Source organism: Lemur catta, chromosome 25 (assembly GCF_020740605.2).
Source record: "Lemur catta isolate mLemCat1 chromosome 25, mLemCat1.pri, whole genome shotgun sequence".
NCBI classification, from domain to species: Eukaryota; Metazoa; Chordata; class Mammalia; order Primates; family Lemuridae; genus Lemur; species Lemur catta.
In genome coordinates this window covers 9,343,027-9,360,901 of record NC_059152.1, presented here as the reverse complement: position 1 = coordinate 9,360,901, position 17,875 = coordinate 9,343,027, and positions in this window count along the sequence as shown.

Sequence of the window (17,875 nt, the reverse complement as noted above, 5' to 3'; positions counted from 1 at the left end):
CTAACCTCATCTTACTTTGCCAAAAATATAATATTTGTATAATCATCTTTATATAGCCCTTCACAACTTACAGAGTGTATTCCCTTTTATTATTTCATTTAACCCGCACGACATCCCTTTGAATTAGTGTCACATGAGGAAGGCCTCAACAGTAGCAACGCTGGGAAGGCATGAAGGGGACAGATGTGAGAGATTTTAGAAACAGCTTGCTTAGATACCGGGTAAAGGAGAGGGAGGAATCAAAATAGGCTTTGATTCTAGATTGTGTGACAGGGTGGATGATGATGCTGATAATTGTTCTTAATTTTTAAAATACAAGTGGAGGAGTAGATTTGGAGATGTGAAAATTGTCAGTTTTCTTCAGTTTGGTGGAATTAGCTGTTTTATTTCCTTTGTTGGAATTGAGTCAGATATCATTAAATTGGGGGGAGAAAAGGTCTGGAGGTTGGGAGAGAAGTCTGAACGAAATACAACAATCTTCATTCATTCAGTAAATATATTCTTTCAAATACTTTTGGTAATGAAGGGAGGACAGTGAATGGAAGCTTGAGCAGTGAGATGTGATCAGTGAAAGGTTTGGGTTTTTTAAGAATGGAGAAGTAAAGGACACTTTAGTGGACTGAGCAAAAGGGACCACTGAAGAGGAAGAAAATTGAAGTCACAAGAGAAAGGAGATAATTGATCAACTGTAACCCCAGAGGAAATAGAGGGGTTGGGACTAGGGGCACAGGTGAAAGGGTTACCCTGAAGAAGAGCAATGATACATCTTCCTATTTAAAAAGGAAAGGAAATAAGGAGTAGAGATAGATGAGTGTCCAGGATGGCATCTCTTCTCTCTGTGAAGCGAGATTATCTGCTGAGATTGAGAAGGGAGAACATGGGCTGGGTATGCTTAAGGGCAAAAGAGACGTTACCATTGAGACTGGGAAAGGGACTTAACTAGGGACAAGTGATCTAACTGCTGAATAGTGATAAATACCCTCCCAAGGCTTGAAATCACAAATGTACAAAGGGACCTATCAGAATGGTCAAGCAGTTTCTCCTGCAGCCTACTTCCTCTTCCCCTCCTCAAATAATGCATAAAGCAAATAGACTGAACCTGGTTGGGGATTGGAAGGGAAGATGTGATGGAGAACTTGGGTAGGGGAATGGTGGTTGAGGTCAAGGAATTAAGGGTAGTAATGAGGTTGCTAATGAAAGGGCTAAACCATAGGAATCCTACTTGGTTAAGGAAGAAAGTCAAGCCAAGATGGGGGTCATAAATGTGGAGAATGATGAGGATGAAGAATCTCAATGAGTAAGGGACTAATGGAAGTAAGAGTCCCAGAGATGGAAAAATAGACACATGTGATGTGAGAGTCCAAAATGTAAGATTCTGGAGTTGGAGCGATTTCAGGTGGGGATAAGGGTAAGAATGACGGATGACGGTGGGTAGCCAAGATTAATAGTGCTAATTACAATAATATTAATAAAAGTTACTGTTTATTGACCTATGTGTAATAGTCACTATGCTAAATACTTTCCATAGGTTTTCATGCTTACGTTTCACAACAATCCTTTGAGGCACATACTAGCATCAACATTTTACAGGTTAAGAAAGTGAGGCTCAGTGAGGTTAAGTAGCTTTCCTCAAGGCACAAGCTAGGAAGTACCTGAGTCTTTCTAATTGTGAAACGATTATGCCCTATTACTAAACCATGGTGACCTTCTACAAAGTAGGGGTCATTGAAGAAAAGAAAGGCAAAGAGCTTTAAATCTAGTGTGTTGAAATTAATTGTTCTTATGGGTAGTGAGGTCCCTGGAATACCAGCTCTTGTGTAGAGACGAAGATAATCATATGACAGAGTTCTCAGTAAATGGAGATTACTGACTTGAAGGTCAGAAGGTGACAACTATAAATATAGCTCTAATATAACCTTAAAAATGGATAAAATGGGATAATAATGATTTGCAAGTCGACTTGGGAAACCAGGAGAATACTGACTTGCCTTCCTGGCCTGGGATTTGGGTGTATATAGTGATTTGTTAAGAAGAGGAGGCGAAGTGATTCTGTGGTGTGAAGGTAGAGGACGTAGGGAAGTTTCTTAGCAACAGAGCTAGGGTTCCTAAAGGTAGGGAGTAAAGAATCCAGGGAGGAAGGAAGATTTATCTAGTTGTGTGTGAAAAATCAGAAAGCATGGGTAGGTGGGCAAGGTAATCATGTAACTCATTGACCAAACAGGTGCTATTTTGTGAGTGAAAAGGTTAATAGTTACTCTGGAACACTAGGCATAAACCAGGACTGTCTTAGGCGCATCAAGATATTTGATCATACCAGTTATAAGTAACCAGAAAAGTTGTCACCTTGGAAAGGGGGTGTGGATGTTGAGAATAAATGAATTAGAGCCCTAAACTAGAGGGGCATGAATGGAGTTTACTAGCGTAAGACTATTTTCTCTAGCCCCATGATATTGCCCTGAAATGTTCTGGATACATCTTATATAAGGATCTGAGGATTTGAAGAAAGTTCTAGATTCATGTCTAGATGAACATTTGGAAGTCATTAACATATAGGTGGTACATGCAACCTTAGAAGTGGATCAGATTATCGAAGGAGAGTGCAAAGAAAGAGAAGTGAGGAGGAGGAGGAGGAGGAGGAGGAGAAGGAGAGAATCCAGAGTCTTACCAACATGAAGGATCTGGCAAAGAAGAATCCAGCCAAGGAGACTGAGAAGGAGTGGTCGGAGGAGTGGGAGGAAAACCAGAAAAAGAGTTGTATTTGTGTGTGTGTGTGTGTATTTTTATTATCTCACAAGTTAAGAGGGAAGGGAGATTTAAGAAATGAATGGTTAATAGTCTCATATACTTTATGTTCCCATGAAGAGAGGTCAAATAAGATAAGGACTGGAATATGTCCATTGGAGTGGATTTTGGCAGTTAGAAGGTTGTTGTTGATCTTGGCCTGAGTAGTTTTAGTAGAGTAGTGTGAACAAAAGTCTGACAGCCTCGCAGAGAGGTGAGGTCAAGTGAGAAGACCACTTTCAGTATAGAATATTGAGTGATCTTGAAAGAGGAGGTGTCAACAGGATTTTTTTTTTTCTTTTAAAATGTAGGCAGTGAATAAGCTAATGGAGAAGAGGGGTTAAAAACTAACAGGGTACTGGAAGTTGAACTAATGCCTGCTAGTAATATTTAGTCAGTAATTTTGTTGTCATCAAAAGGATGAAAGTAAGAGGAAGATACATTTTAAATCAAGTGAGACAAATTTCATAATGACTAAAATTTATCAAAAACTGGAATGGGTAAGGAGTGTTTATTGAAGAGATAGAATTCCTAATTTGAATGAAATACTGGAAAATTTGCATCTAGAGTGTGGACTAACTCTAGGATTCTATTTTTTTCTACCTTTAAGACTGTTTTTTAAGAATGGTCTAACCATGTCCCACCTCCAAGATTATTGGGATAGGTTTGCTATTTTCTAGGAATTTATTCTTGTGTTCATCTATCTCTTTTTATAAAGTTGACGTGTCTGTAACATTGGAAATATTTTCTGGTTAAGTCTATTTAAATTTTTTGTTGTGGTGGCATTTGATTCTTAGCTGAATTCAGTGTTTGGTAATTTCTGTTTATTTAACCTAAATGAAATCAAACCTATATACTCTTTTTAGTATTATAAACTTTTAAAGAGCCCTAATAGTATATTAATTTTTTTCCTTTCTCTTCTCTCTTTAAAATTGATCTGATCAAGGTTGGGCATGGTGTCTCATGCTTTGTAATCCTAGCACTTTGGGAGACCAAAGTGGGAGGATCGTTTGAGGCTAGGAGTTTGAGACCAGCCTAAGCAATAGAGGGAGACCCCCATCTCTACAAAAAAATTAAAAAACTAGCCTGGTGTGGTGGCGCATGCCTATAGTCCTAGCTACTTAAGAGGCTGAGATAGGAGGATCGCTTCAGCCCAGGGGTTTGAGGTTGCAGTGAGCTATGATGATACTACTGCACTGCAGCCTGGGTAACAGAGTGAGAAAAAAAAACAAAAAGCAAAACAACAAAAAAATAAAATTGATCTGATCAAAATGTGATTTGCTACAATTCTTACTAGTTCTATGGTTTGCTTATCTTATTTCCTTAGATAGAAGAATATTATGACACTGAGTTTGGATGAGTGTGAAATTAAAACAATGGTAAGAATGATTTCCTCGTTTATCATAACAATGTGGCTTATTTGAAAGGGCAACAAAACAACATTTATCAGTTCGTAAAATGCATTCATTGTTATTGCTTCTGTATATTCGTTCATTGAAGTATTAATACAAAATTCAGTGTATCCTGGCCAATGACAAAAGAAGGGTTTTTTTTTTTTTTTTTTTTTTTGAGATAAAGTCTTGCTTTGTTGCCTGGGCTAGAGTGCCGTGGCTTCAGCCTAGCTCCCAGCAACCTCAAACTCCTGGGCTCAAGCAATCCTCCTGCCTCAGCTTCCCAAGTAGCTGGGACTACAGGCCTGCCCCACCACACCTGGCTAATTTTTTCTATTTTTATTAAAGATGGGATCTCACTGTTGCTGAGGCTAGTCTTGAACTCCTGATTTCAAGCTATCTTCCCACCTGGGCCTCCCAAAATGCTAGGATTACAGATGTGAGCCACCGTGCCTGGCCCCAAAGGTTTTATTGGTGTAACTTGTAGGACAGCTGCTTATTTCCATTAGCTTGCTCTTATCCGACTTTTTATATTTGCTTATCTAGACCTTGTTGGACCTTTACTGCATTATTACTTAGAGTTTGTTAAAGATTTAAATTCTTTGCCATTTTCTGAACTTCCTCTTAATGAAGCTTCCAAAGATAGTAATACTGATAGTTATTCTTGAAGTTTTTTTTCTCTGTTAACCTTATTTAAAGACTTTGGAGAATATTTCTAAAATTATTTGTTACACATTACTGAAATATATTTATTTTCTCCATATCTTATTTTTTAAAAAATAGAACCCAGTAAGGTAGTTTTGACAAAACCCAGTTATTTATACTTAAACACATTGACTGCCAAACTAGAAAAAAAAATATTTTTTCTCTGGGGCCATGGATTTTTATTAAAACAAAGCAATCGTTTCTAATTTGTTATTTTTTGTTGTTTTCTGTGTGTGAGTTATATGCAACGCAATCCTTGTTTTTAGAATTAATTTGTCAATATTAATTGTAACAATAAGAACATCATCAACAAGTAAGATTTTCAGGAACCAGCTGCAGAGTTTTGCTTCATGAGGCGCTGGGCTGAAAACTAGCCTGAGTTAAATACAGTTTTTAGGTATTTCTGTAGCACTTTCCTTAATACTTTAAATACTTGCTGTGAAATAAAGACTTTTAGAAATCTGCCTATTTATTTCTCAGAGCCTTAGCTGTGGGAAGATTTCCTAAAGGTATCTGAATATTAAAATGTTTTCTATCAAAGTTAGTATTCAATGAATTGATATTTATTTACTGAGCGCTTACTGTTTATGGTGCTGTGTTAGGCACTAATGATTTTTTTGAACAAATAAGACCTGGTTTCCCTTGTTAAGTATAATCTAGTTTGAAACGAGATGGTAAAATCCCATAGTATAGTCTGATGAGTGCTAAGATAGAGGCATATAGAAAAGTAATTGAGAATTAATGGGAATTTCCATAGCAAAAGCAACATGATAAAATTAGTGAGATAATGTTGAGAAAGTATAAACCTTTGAAGGAATTGTGGGGTAGTACAGTGTATTATGAGATGTGTTGGGAGATTGGAAAGCCTAAATTGTGGTGGTATTGCATACCCTAATAGTGAAGAGTTGGGATCTTATTCCCTATGAATTGGAGTGTCATTTGTGATTCCAAGGAATCTGAGTGACATTTTTAGCAGGTATACATTTGGATTGGATGGAAAACACACCAGAGGCAGGGTGACCAAGTAGGAGGTTGTTGGTATTGCAAGTAAGAGAGGAGATGAGAGCCTAAGAATGCTTAGGTATAAGATCAGAGGGGAAGGGAAGGACCAGATTCAAGATGATGATGATAATAACTTATAATTATTGATCTTCCTCCAATCTGCCAGGCACTGTGCTATGAATTTGACATGAGTTATCTCATTTAATTTTAATATTCACTACTGTAGGTACTCTTATGAACTCAGTTGTATAGATAAGGAACTGAGGCTTAGAAAGAGGAAGTCAAGGACCCAGGGTCATAGAGCTAGTGAATAGCAGATGCAGATGTGAACCAGCAGGCTGTCAAGAGGGAGAGTTGACTAGGCCCCAGATGAAGCACTATTGTGGTTTCTCACCTGAGTGACTGGGTGGAGGTCATGAACTGAAATAGGAATGAGGAAGGAAGAGTTGGTTTGTTAGAGGGAGAAGTCATTGTTTGCTTTGGAAAATGGAAATTTGTATGCAGAATACAGAGAGATTGCCTGAGTCTGAATCATGGCCCTGACACTTAGTAGCTCTGTGACCTTGACCAATTACCTAATCTTACTGTGCTTCAGTTTCCAATATGTGACATAGGAATAATAATGGTACTTACGAGATTGTTACGAAGATTAAACCAGCTACTCTATGTTCCTAGAGTGCTTGTAGTAGCACTACAGTAGTGATGCATAGTAATCAATCGCTGTAGGTGTTAGCTAAATCATCGTTATTATTATTCTATAAAAATCCAAAGGTCTATTTTGAGGGTGGATGAGGTAGTCAGTTTAAAACTCCCAGCACATTCCTTCCAGCAGGAATGTAAAGCCAGGGGGGATGATTTACCTGGATGGGCCTTTATAGTTGCTTTTAATGCAGCCTCAGTATAACCACAATGTCTCAGAATTTCCATCCTTTCAGGGTCAGACACAGGTTCTTACCTTAGATATCTCGTTTGTTTTAGGAAAAATGAACTACTTGTTGAAAGGCTTAAGTTTGATATATTTTGTTAGGGTGGAAAGCCTAGTAGGTGCTCATGGCGCGGGTGGAGAGACCGAAGCAGAAAAGTGAGATCCTCTTAGAGAGGTAGGGAAATGACTCAGTTTCCCCATTACTTGACTTCCCCTTTGTGGGCCACCAAATGTTAGGGTGGAAAGCCTAGTAGGTGCTCACAGCATGGGTAGAGAAAGATTTCTTATGCGGAGATTAAGATATGAAAGTAAAACAGTTTATTTTGTCTTTTTAGAAGGATAGAAAGAATGAGAGAGTGAACGAAGGAAAGGGGGGGGGAAGAGAGCAGGGAGATGGCATGGCATCCCAAAGAAAGAAAAGGGGGTACCAGCAGCGAGGCCAGGTGGCTCACTGATTTTAATGGGGATGAAGAGAAAAAGAATAGTGATGGCTTTTAGTGGAGAACAAAAGCGGCAGCAGGTAGATAACAAAAACTGCAAGGATGTCAAAGTCCAAGACTTGGTTTCCTGCCTTTCCTTGGAGAAAGGATTATCACAGGAGATGTGACTGTGTCCTGGAGATGTGGTTGAGGCTGTAGCTCTTCTCCTGGTGTTTACTCAGGAACTCTGTAAAAGGCAGATTCTCAAAAAACAATTTTGAAAGAGAGAGATTTACATTTCTTTTTCATCCATTCAGCTCTTTTCAGAAGTTGTGCAAAACAGAACTCCCGCAGGGTTCCTGTTAGTGAGAGAACTCACAGAATTGATCTTTAACTGTTACTGGGGAAATTGCGGGATTAGGTTATTTTCCTGTTATTTTTGCAAGGCCACCCCTTTCAATTTTGGTGTGACTACCTCTGAATTTTTGTTAAAAGTTTGCCTTGCTACCCTGTGCGTGGGTTTCCTTTATTTCCTGGGCAGCTTTTTCATACATGCAGCCAGAGTAACCCCTCTTCCCTGGGCAGCTGCAGGTTTCAGGGCAGGTAAAATGGGGAGTTAACCAAGGGGGCTTGGGGAGAGGCGATGGGAACAGGCGGTGTTGTTTGTTGACACCCTGAAATATGGAAAAAAAAAAAAAAAGTAGTGAGTACAGTTTTGGTGCCATTGCTTTCTTAGATTTCTACCCTCCTCCCCAAACTACTGCTCTTTTACATTTTTTGAGTTTTCTTTATTTCAGCAGCCCAAACAATTCTACATAAATTGAAAATATTTCGTTGAACACATTTTTCTACTTTGACTTAGCCTAAATTCATAAAACAGAATAAACGTAGGAACAGTGTATAATCATTTATTTCCATAATCACTGATTAAGGATTATTATAGTCTCCCATTATTAATATGGAACATCTAGGTCAGAGCCAACTTTACCCCTGTAATACTGAAATTCTAATTAGAGCTGAAGGTGTTACTTCTTGTTAAAATGTAAATACTTCTCTCTTGGAGGAGCAGCATTTTTTTTTTCCAGGTCATTTACTTCTTGGTATAAATTAACAATGTGGAAACGTATGGGAAAAGGTAACATGAAGCTGTAGAACACTTTGGGAAGTTTAGGGCAGCACGAAGGTTGTGGTGCTTGAAGGGGTGAAAACTGCGTAAGACATAGAGGCAGGGTCTCTGCCTGATTATAGTTGTAGTTAGTGCCAGACCTAATCGCTAAAATGCTCTGACAGGTAGCATTCTGAAAGACATAGTTTGGCTGTTAGAAGTCTGAAAAATTTCATGCAATATTAGGAAAAACATTGGATAGGAATCTGTAGACCTAGCTGTTAAGTCCTCTAACTTTTGGGAAATCTCTTAACCTCCATCTGCCTTAGTGTTATTATCTATAAAATATTGAGGGAGATAAATGGGAGATTAATAACCCAGAGGACATTTAACTCTCTGAATGTTGATTATGGAGTAGATTCTCATTTTAAAATAATTTTTTTTTCTTTTGAGACAGAGTCTTGCTCTGTCACCCAGGCTGGAGTGCAGTGGCATCATCATAGCTCACTGCAACCTCAAACTCCTGGGCTCAAGTGATCCTCCTGCCTCAGCTTCCCAAGTAGCTGAGACTACAGGTGTGTACCACCATACACTGCTAATGTTTTCTATTATTAGTAGAGACGGAGTCTCAGGGTGGTCTTGAGCGCCTGACCTCAAGCAATCCTCCCACCTTGGCCTCCCAGAGTGCTAGGATTACAGGTGTGAGCCACCATGACTGGCCTAAAATAATTTATTAAATGCAAATTCTGGCAGTTTTCTTTTATCGGCAGTCAACTTGTTACCTCAGTGTTAGTTGAAAAAGTTTGTTTGTTGCAGTTACTGCTCTTTTTTTTGAGACATAGTCTCGCTCTGTTGCCCGGGCTAGAGTGAGTGCCCTGGCGTCAGCCTAGCTCACAGCAACCTCAAACTCCTGGGCTCAAGCAAATCTTCTGCCTCAGCCTCCCGAGTAGCTGGGACTACAGGCATGTGCCACCATGCCCGGCTAATTTTTTCCTGTGTATTTTTAGTTGTCCAGCTAATTTGTTTCTGTTTGTTCAGTAGAGACGGGGTCTCGTTCTTGCTCAGGCTGATCTCAAACTCCTGAGCTCAAATGATCCACCCGCCTCTGCCTCCCAGAGTGCTAGGATTACAGGCGTGAGCCACTGCACCCAGCCTGCAGTTACTTCTTATCAATGATTGTGTTCCAAATGCTTATTTCTAAGATGGTTGTTTAGAATGCAGATTGCCCTTACAGTGTTTTTTATACATATATATACACACACACACATATAATATATACATATATATAACACTACATATGTACATATATTATTATATATATGTGAGAGTGTGTGTGTGTGTGTGTGTATAGTGTTTAAATCCTTAGGACTTGTCTTCTCCAGGTCATTTAAACTACAGTATACCTAAGTGTGGCATTGAGAGAGAGGACCCTGGGAAGAAGGCCTGAGATTACCTCATCAAATTTAACTGGCCTACTGTTTGCATCACTTACTGCTACCCTACTTTTGGAGCTCTTTCCCCAGGTCATCGGAGCCACTGCCAATGACTTGGAGGTGCAGGAATCTCCTCTCCCTCGCCTGGCAGGCAGGGTACTGGGGGAGAGTGGGGCAAAATATGTTAATAGCAATTCAAGTTGGAACTCTCAATTCATTTTCCCATGGAGGCATGGGTTGTCACTCAAACTAGTATCTGTAGTCCAAAGCCTTAACATTTCCTTCCTGAAGCTGTGCTCAGTGTTAGCATCTAAGGAGCTGGAGACCACAATCCCTAACTTCATGAGAATGTATGACATCCTGACTTGCTGTCAGAGGCTCTTTAATGCACAATTCGGAGAATCAGGTTCAGTATTTGTCAAGAAGGGCTTGGGCTGTAAACAACTGCTGTCATTTCTTTTGAAGTTAATTGGTTCAATGCACGTTGAATATGCTCCCAAATATGATGAATTGTCAGTAATTATGGGATTGTGATTTGTCTTACATAAGATTTCAGTTTGTGAAACCATTTACCATATTGCTAAAGTGGTTTTTATGAATTCTCTTGTTCAGTTATTTAATTTAGAAGTTTGTGAAGGTATTATATCCTTTCTTTACCTGCATTTTAAATTCCAAGAGGAATTTTATAACACAAAGCCCATTAAAATATATTTTAATTTTTCATATGCAGTGCCTACCAAATTTGGCTTCAAATTTCTCAAGAGTGTATTTATTATCCACTATGAAATAGACTATAAAGGTGCTTAAATTAATAAATATATGGTGTGTAAATAATATTCCTAGTGAGCTTTTTGTTTGAAATCTTTAGTTGGGAATCATTCTGATGTTTATTGCTTAACACATCTAGTATTGACCAAAAGGTTGCATGGTAAAACTTAGATTAACAGATATTCCCTTGGTTAAAAATTATATAATTTAATTGAACTGATATACTTTAGCTTATTCTTTAAAGAGAATTCTGTTAATCTGAGCAAGGTCGGTTCCTCCCTCCCACCCCCGCCCCTTTTCCACACTCCAAGTTTCCTACATTTCAGACGTATAGCTCTATACTGTAGTTACAAAAGTTTGTAGAGAGAGATTTTAAAAATCTTGTTTCCAAGTGTACAGATTGCAATCTAGTGGATTTGAGTAAAGGCTCTAGATAACATTTAGGGTAGTATTTAGTGTTAAGGAAGCTCCTTTGCCCATTGTCTAATTTTTAATTAACCTGACAGAAGAAGAAAGGCCATGTCTAAACTTGGTTATCTTAGTTCTAGTTAATTAGATCCAAAAATACATAACTCCGAGACAACTGGGATGGGAATCTAGAGACCTAAGCAGTTCTCTGACTTTGGACCTGTGAGCCTCAGTTATTGTCATCTGTAGGATGTGGGTTTAGAGAATGTGTTATCTAAACTTTCTGCCACTGTGAAAATGTATGATTCTAAGTCGTTAATGTTCATTCTCTTATTCATGTGATTTATAAAATGGTATAAATGGTGTTAATACTACTATCCTTTTTTCCTACTAAAGTTTTTGATTTTTACTGATGCATTATAAAGAATATATGAGATCTTTGAGAAAGTTGTTAATCAGTCTATCATCAATATATATTGAACTCTGGAGAGATGGGATTTAGCATAGTTCAGTCCATGTCAACCAACACTTATTTTCAAGAAGGCTGCTTCAATCATGGCAGATTTTGATTCAACAAAATTTATTGAGCGCTTATTATTCTATACATTATTTTGTTTAATTGTCATAATAACTGATTTATTGTGGTCTTCTCTTTGGCACTTAATAACATTTCTGGAAAATATTCTTTCCAGTGGTAATTTCTCTAATACTATCATAATTGAGAAAATTAGGCAAGCACATAGTGTTACTTTAAAAGGGAATTTATCAGCATTTTTGGCATTTGGTGAAAGATTAGGAACTGAGTCTTTCAGGTATTAGTATTTGATGAGGAAAAATTATGCTTTCTTATCAGGCTATAAGAATAAAGTTCATTATTATAACCTTTTTATTGTCTTTTCCTTTTACTTCTTTTTTTCTGTGGAAACCACAAGGCAGGAAAAAAGCAGAAAATGTGGATACTCTCTACTTTTATTTTCGATGCTTCCTTGAAAACTGCATTATAAAGCATGACAGCTTTCTTCGTGCTGTTCTGGAGAAAGGTTGCCATGATCTTTTTTTCCTGCAGATGGCACTCTCTGTTGTAATGTGCTCAGCTAGTGCTGAGCATTTAAATAGAACTATAAAATTTGCCAGCAGTTTATTGACATTATGTAATCTCTTACAATTCACATAGCAACTCTGTGGGGTAGACATTTTATGGAAGAGGAAGCCAAACATCACGCAGCTCTATGTGACTGGCTAGTAATTGCTGGATTCCCGATCTGCTGCCTCTGGGTCCCTCGATTTCCTCACCGTCATGATGCCTACTCTGTGTATATTCAACTATTCAGAACAGATTCAGAAACTAGCAAAAATAGAATGAGTAAGCATACTAATACATACTTATTGAATTGTTTATTTAATAAATAATGGATATTGGTTGAATTAATGAATTCATGAAAAAGGGAAAGGTGGCACAATGGATGCCTTTCCCTTCTTATCACTGTGGCCACGGGCTATTTGGTATTTCTTGAGGTAGAAACTCGGCAACCTAGGGACCACTTCTTGCCCTGGTGTTAAGCTTGAGATTTTATTTTCAATGGTAAGTATAATGTCTTTGGTAGCACTGACTAGAATGCAGAAGTGACGGCACATTTAAAAATGCCATTGAGCCAGGCATGGCATGTGTGCCTGCTGAGAGGCTGAGGTGGGAGGCCTGCTGAGAGGCTGAGGTGGGAGGATCGCTTGAGCCCAGGAGTTCAAGGCTGCAGTGAGCTATGATTGTGCCACTGCATTCCTGCCTGGGTGATAGAGCGAGACCCTATCTTTAAAAAAAAAATGCTGTTGTATGAGAGGCAGCCCTGCAAGTGAAGAATATATGTGGTTATGACTTGGTGTGAGGGGCAGGTTTGGTAGTTCTATAAATCAAAAAGATAAATGTGTAAAAGTCCACAAGATTGAGGGTGATAGCTTAATTCTGTGATCTTTTAGGTGGATAATAGATTGTGGAAATTAATCACAGAACCAGAACAGAGCTAGTCAAAGTCATCTATCCAAATGTCTGCAGGAAGCCTTAATAAAAGCAGAGCCACTGTTGACTGACTTCATTGACTATTTCATATCCAGAAGGTAAAGGAAATAATCATGGGAGCCAATACCGTGAGCCCAACTTTTACCTAATTTTGACTGTGATGGCTCGATTAGACAAGTTAATGTATTAAAATTAATAATAGGAATCCTGAGAGAAAGGCCATGCCATTCATTCAACAAATGAGTTAAACTGAATGCCTTCTGTGTGCCAGGTACGGCACTAACATGCTGGAGATTTAGCAGTAAATACAACAGACAAAATCTCTGTCATTAAGGAGCTTTCATTTTTAAGAGCTTACAATGATCTGTTGTCCAGAAAAACTAGCCTTGTACTTCCTTAGCTGCAATGACCTTAACGTTCACTTTAGACATCTACTTGCGAGACCACACTCTGGATATTGCCATCTGGAATTGCTTGTTTCGGAAATCTAGAAGTTATGACATCCTTCATTCCCACATTGTCTATTCTTTAATCTTATAGAGATCCATGCTTCCTTGATTACCTGAATTTTTTCCTTGTTTGTCAGTATTTGCCTGGCCTTGTTCTTTTTCCTACCCAGTCTGTATAGTATTTTTTAACCATAATTTTGACTGTTCACTTGTACCCGTGGGTCCCTTTCACTTATGATTCTGCTGCCTCCACCCACCAAAACTCGCGTTTCTAAATCAGTCGTACAATCTACATTGTCTACTATTAGACCCAAGCAGCTGAATCCTGCTGGAGAATCTCAAATATCTGAGAAAGTTGATATCACCGGAAATTCATGGTTTTCAGCCTCTGCGGAGCTCTCAGCCCACCAGTAAATTCTTTTATTTGTCCTAAGTCACTACTTTATCCCATTTGGCTATTCTAGCAATAATTATTCTAAATAACTTAGCCCTCACCCCTAATCCCTAGACCCCTCTCTCAGCAGACAATCTTGACTGTTACTTGAGTAAAAAAATTGAGGCTGTCATTCTTGAGCTCCCTGTTTCTGGCCACCCATGTGTTAAGTTTTCTATATCTTCAATTAACCTTGCCTCCTTTCCCTCAGCTGCAGAGAATGATGTGTCCCCTACTGCTTACCCTGCTCCCAGCCTAACCTCTTTACCTATACCCTCAATCCAGTCTTCACTTATATCCTCTGAGAACTTTGTCCTTCTCTCATTCCTTCTCTTGCCCCTGTCTTCAATGTCTTCTCCTGTGCTGGCTGCAGTGGTATGCCAGAAAATTGGCTCTCTTGGGGAAAGAAACAAAAAAGACCCTGATGTGTATAGCATTTGCCCATTTCCATCGTGTAAATACTGCCCCTGTGACTGATTTTTAGCTCCCAGATGCCTCTGATTTTGGGAAGAAGTGCACATAATCAGAACTAATAGGAGTTGGGTGGCCACACCACCAGCCAGCTCCTTTCTTATAGCCTTAAAAACATGCCCAGGTTATCCCAATTCTAAAACAAACCAACCAATCAAAAACAAATAATTATAAAAAAAAACAAACCCTTCTTTGACCTATGGCCTCTTTTTCTAGGTCCTATTTTCTCTTTTTCTTTTCTAATCTTACCGTGTCAGGGGAGTCTATACTTGCATATTTCCTTTTTCCATCTGGCATTGGAAACCATGGGGTGGGGCTGAGGATGATTGTTAAGAAGGTTTACATTTTGAGCACTGCTGAGATTAGAATGAAGGGCATAGTGGATTTAGTCTCAGTAGTCACAGCAAAGAAGTTGGTCACTGCCTAACGGACAGAGGACTCAGCTCACCTGACACGGGGTGGTTTTGTCCTGACAGCAGACTCTGCACACATACCTTGGCTCTTTTCCTGGTATGTACTTCCCAGGTGGCAGTACCATGTATCCAGTTAACCAAGCTAATATTCAAAGAGTTGTCCTGATACCCCTTCCTCTCATTTCCCATTCTAAGTCATCACCAAAATTGCACTCATTTTAACTCCTGGATAGTTATTAAAATTGTACCATTCTTGCTCTAGAAAAAGATCTTCTCACCTTTTGCTTGGGGTATAACACCGGTTCCAAATTGGTTTTCCTACAGCTAGATTTTCTTCCTAAAATCTGTCTTCCATATTGCCAATGGAATAATCTATCTGCTCAATTTTGACCATTCCACTCACATGTTTAAAATAACTCATGGGCTTCCTATCACCTGTAGCAATGGTTCTCATCCCTGATTTTTTGTCAGAATCACCTATAAAGCTTGTTAAAAATGCTGATGTTTGGATCCCACTACAGGTTTAGTGGATTAGAGTCTGTATATGGTGGGGACCAGACAAATTCTATAGATGATTCTGAGGAGCCCATATATTAAGGGCCAAGGTTCCTAGCATAGTGTACAAAGCCTTTCACCCTCTGGTCTTTGCCTACCACTCCCTCCATCCTCGTTTTTCCTGTTTCTCATTTTGCAGTTGTGATACCAAACTTATTGTAATTTCCTCAGTGACTTAACTTGAACTGCTCTTTCTGTCTGTAATGCTTTTCTCCCCTCCTTTTCTCCTTTGCCTGTACAACTTCTACTTCATGAAGCTTCTTTGACCTCTCGAATTGGGTTAAGTACCCGCCTTAGCAGTACATGGTACTGTGTGTGTTGGTTTGCCTTTGCCACCATAGTGTGATCTTCTTGAGGGCAGAGACTGAAATTACTTTTGCATTTTGTATTTTTAGTGTCTAGTACAAAGTGAGCGTTTCGTAAATGACAGCTAAATGAATAAATAATAAACAGGAAGAAGAATATGGAGCAAAGCCAGAATGTAGAGTATTGGAATACAGAATTCCTAAAGTTCAAAGGAAAGATAGATAAGATGCTGTGGGATACAGTCTCTTCAAGGGAAAGTGGTTGTAAGGTGATCAAAGACAGAATCTTTACTGAACAATTGCAAATAACATGTGAAGAAAAGGCAGAGGTAAAGTGACCATATGAACTGGTTTTAAAATAACACATGCAGAAGAAAAGATATGGAACATACACACACACACACATACACACATATAAAATAGGAACACAATCCTAGTAGAATAATGAGCTGCCATTTTGAAAAAGGTTGAGGCTAACCTTTTATATTTTGTATGTATAGAATGAAAATGACAAATAAATAGTAGATTCTTATTAACAAACTGATCCAATAATCAGACATAGAGAATCAATGAAAACTCCTCAGCTTTTGTTTTGTTTCTGTCTTCTTTGACATGAAAAGTGATCTTACACACAGACTAACAAAAGTGGAGGTAATAAAAATTGTGTGAGAATATTGAAGTCCAAGACTGGGGAGGAGATTGTACCAAAACCTCTAGATGTTCTGAATTAGTTCACATCTCAAGATCAGATTCTGAGAAGATTTGTTAATGTCATTGCCAAACTAGTAATCTTTGAGTTATTATGATGAAATGTGAAAACTTGTAGAAGACTGTGGAGGAATGAAGTTCTAAAATTTAAAAAAATTAGAATGTAGATTCTGTAGATTTTAGTAAACTTGATTTTACCTCTGCAAAGTACTCTAGAGATCATTTAAAAAGATTTACAGATACTTACAGAAGGAAAAGATGAGCAATAAAGGTTATGTAGGTTCTCTAAGAAGATTTCATTCCAGGTAACCCAGTTTCAACTTTTGACAGTGTACTAGCTGCAGTGTATCTAGACTTCCATAGGGAATTTGACAGTCTACCATTCTATCCTTGGGAACACCAGGGAGAATTGGATTATATTATGGGCACGATTGTTGAACAGTGCAATTCAATTTTAGTTTATTTACTCATTGGCAGCCTAGTGGGAAGTCTCTTATGGGCTGCTGGTTTTGACCCTAGTACACTCATCAGTTTAACACCTTCTCCCTGGTTTTCACACTCAGCTAGTAAATAAACTTGCTGTTTATTTCACCAAGAAAATAGGAGCACCTGAAAAGAACTTCTTGGTCCTCCCACTGCCAAATATACTAATCTTCCTACATCTGTACTCATATACTCTGACATCCTTCTTATTTCATTAGATGAACTGTCACTTTCCCTCCACATGTACATTTGATCTCTTCATTTTGACTACACATTGTTCTTGGGATTATCTCTTCTCATTTTAGTTTTTCATCAATCTTTCTTTCTCTATTGGAGAAACGTGCTCTATTTCAGCTTACAAGCATGCTATTATATTATTGTATAGTATCAATCGTTATTTTTTAAAACCTCACTTATCTCATGTCCACCTCAAGCTCTACTACCCTTTCTTGCATGCCTTATTGCAGAACTTGTCAAAAGCGCTGTCTAAATTGCTTGCCTTCATTTCCTTACCACTCTTTCCCACTCCACTAAGACCATTCTTCGAAAAGGTTGTCAGTAACTTCCGTGTTGCTAAATCCAGTGGTCAATTCCAAGTCTTCATCTTACTCAACCTCTCAGCAATATTTGATAACCATTGATCATTCTTTCCTGTTTGAAGCTTTCTTCACCTGATTTCTGGGTGACACCACTCTCCTGATTTTTCTCCTACCTCACTTGCTGTCCCTTCCCAGTCTCCTATGCTGGGTATTCCTCTTCTCCCTGCCTCAGTCATGCTAAGCCCAGGGTTCAGTCCTAGAACCTCTTCTCTGCTCCCTTTACATTCATTATCTAGGTCCCCACTGTTCATTATGGTAGCCACTAGCCTCCTGTGGCTTTGTCTGCTGTATTGGATAGCAGAAATTATGGAATAGTCCCACCATCTCCGAAAACCCTGTTGGACAGCACTGCTGTGGGTTATTTCATCCGTCTAGTCCCATGGCTTTAAAAATATATCTACATGCTAATGATTCCCAGATTGATTCACCAGTTACAGTTGCCTCGCCTGAATCAACTGCCTAGTTAATATCTTTTACTTGATTTCTAACAGACCTGTCACACGTAGCATAG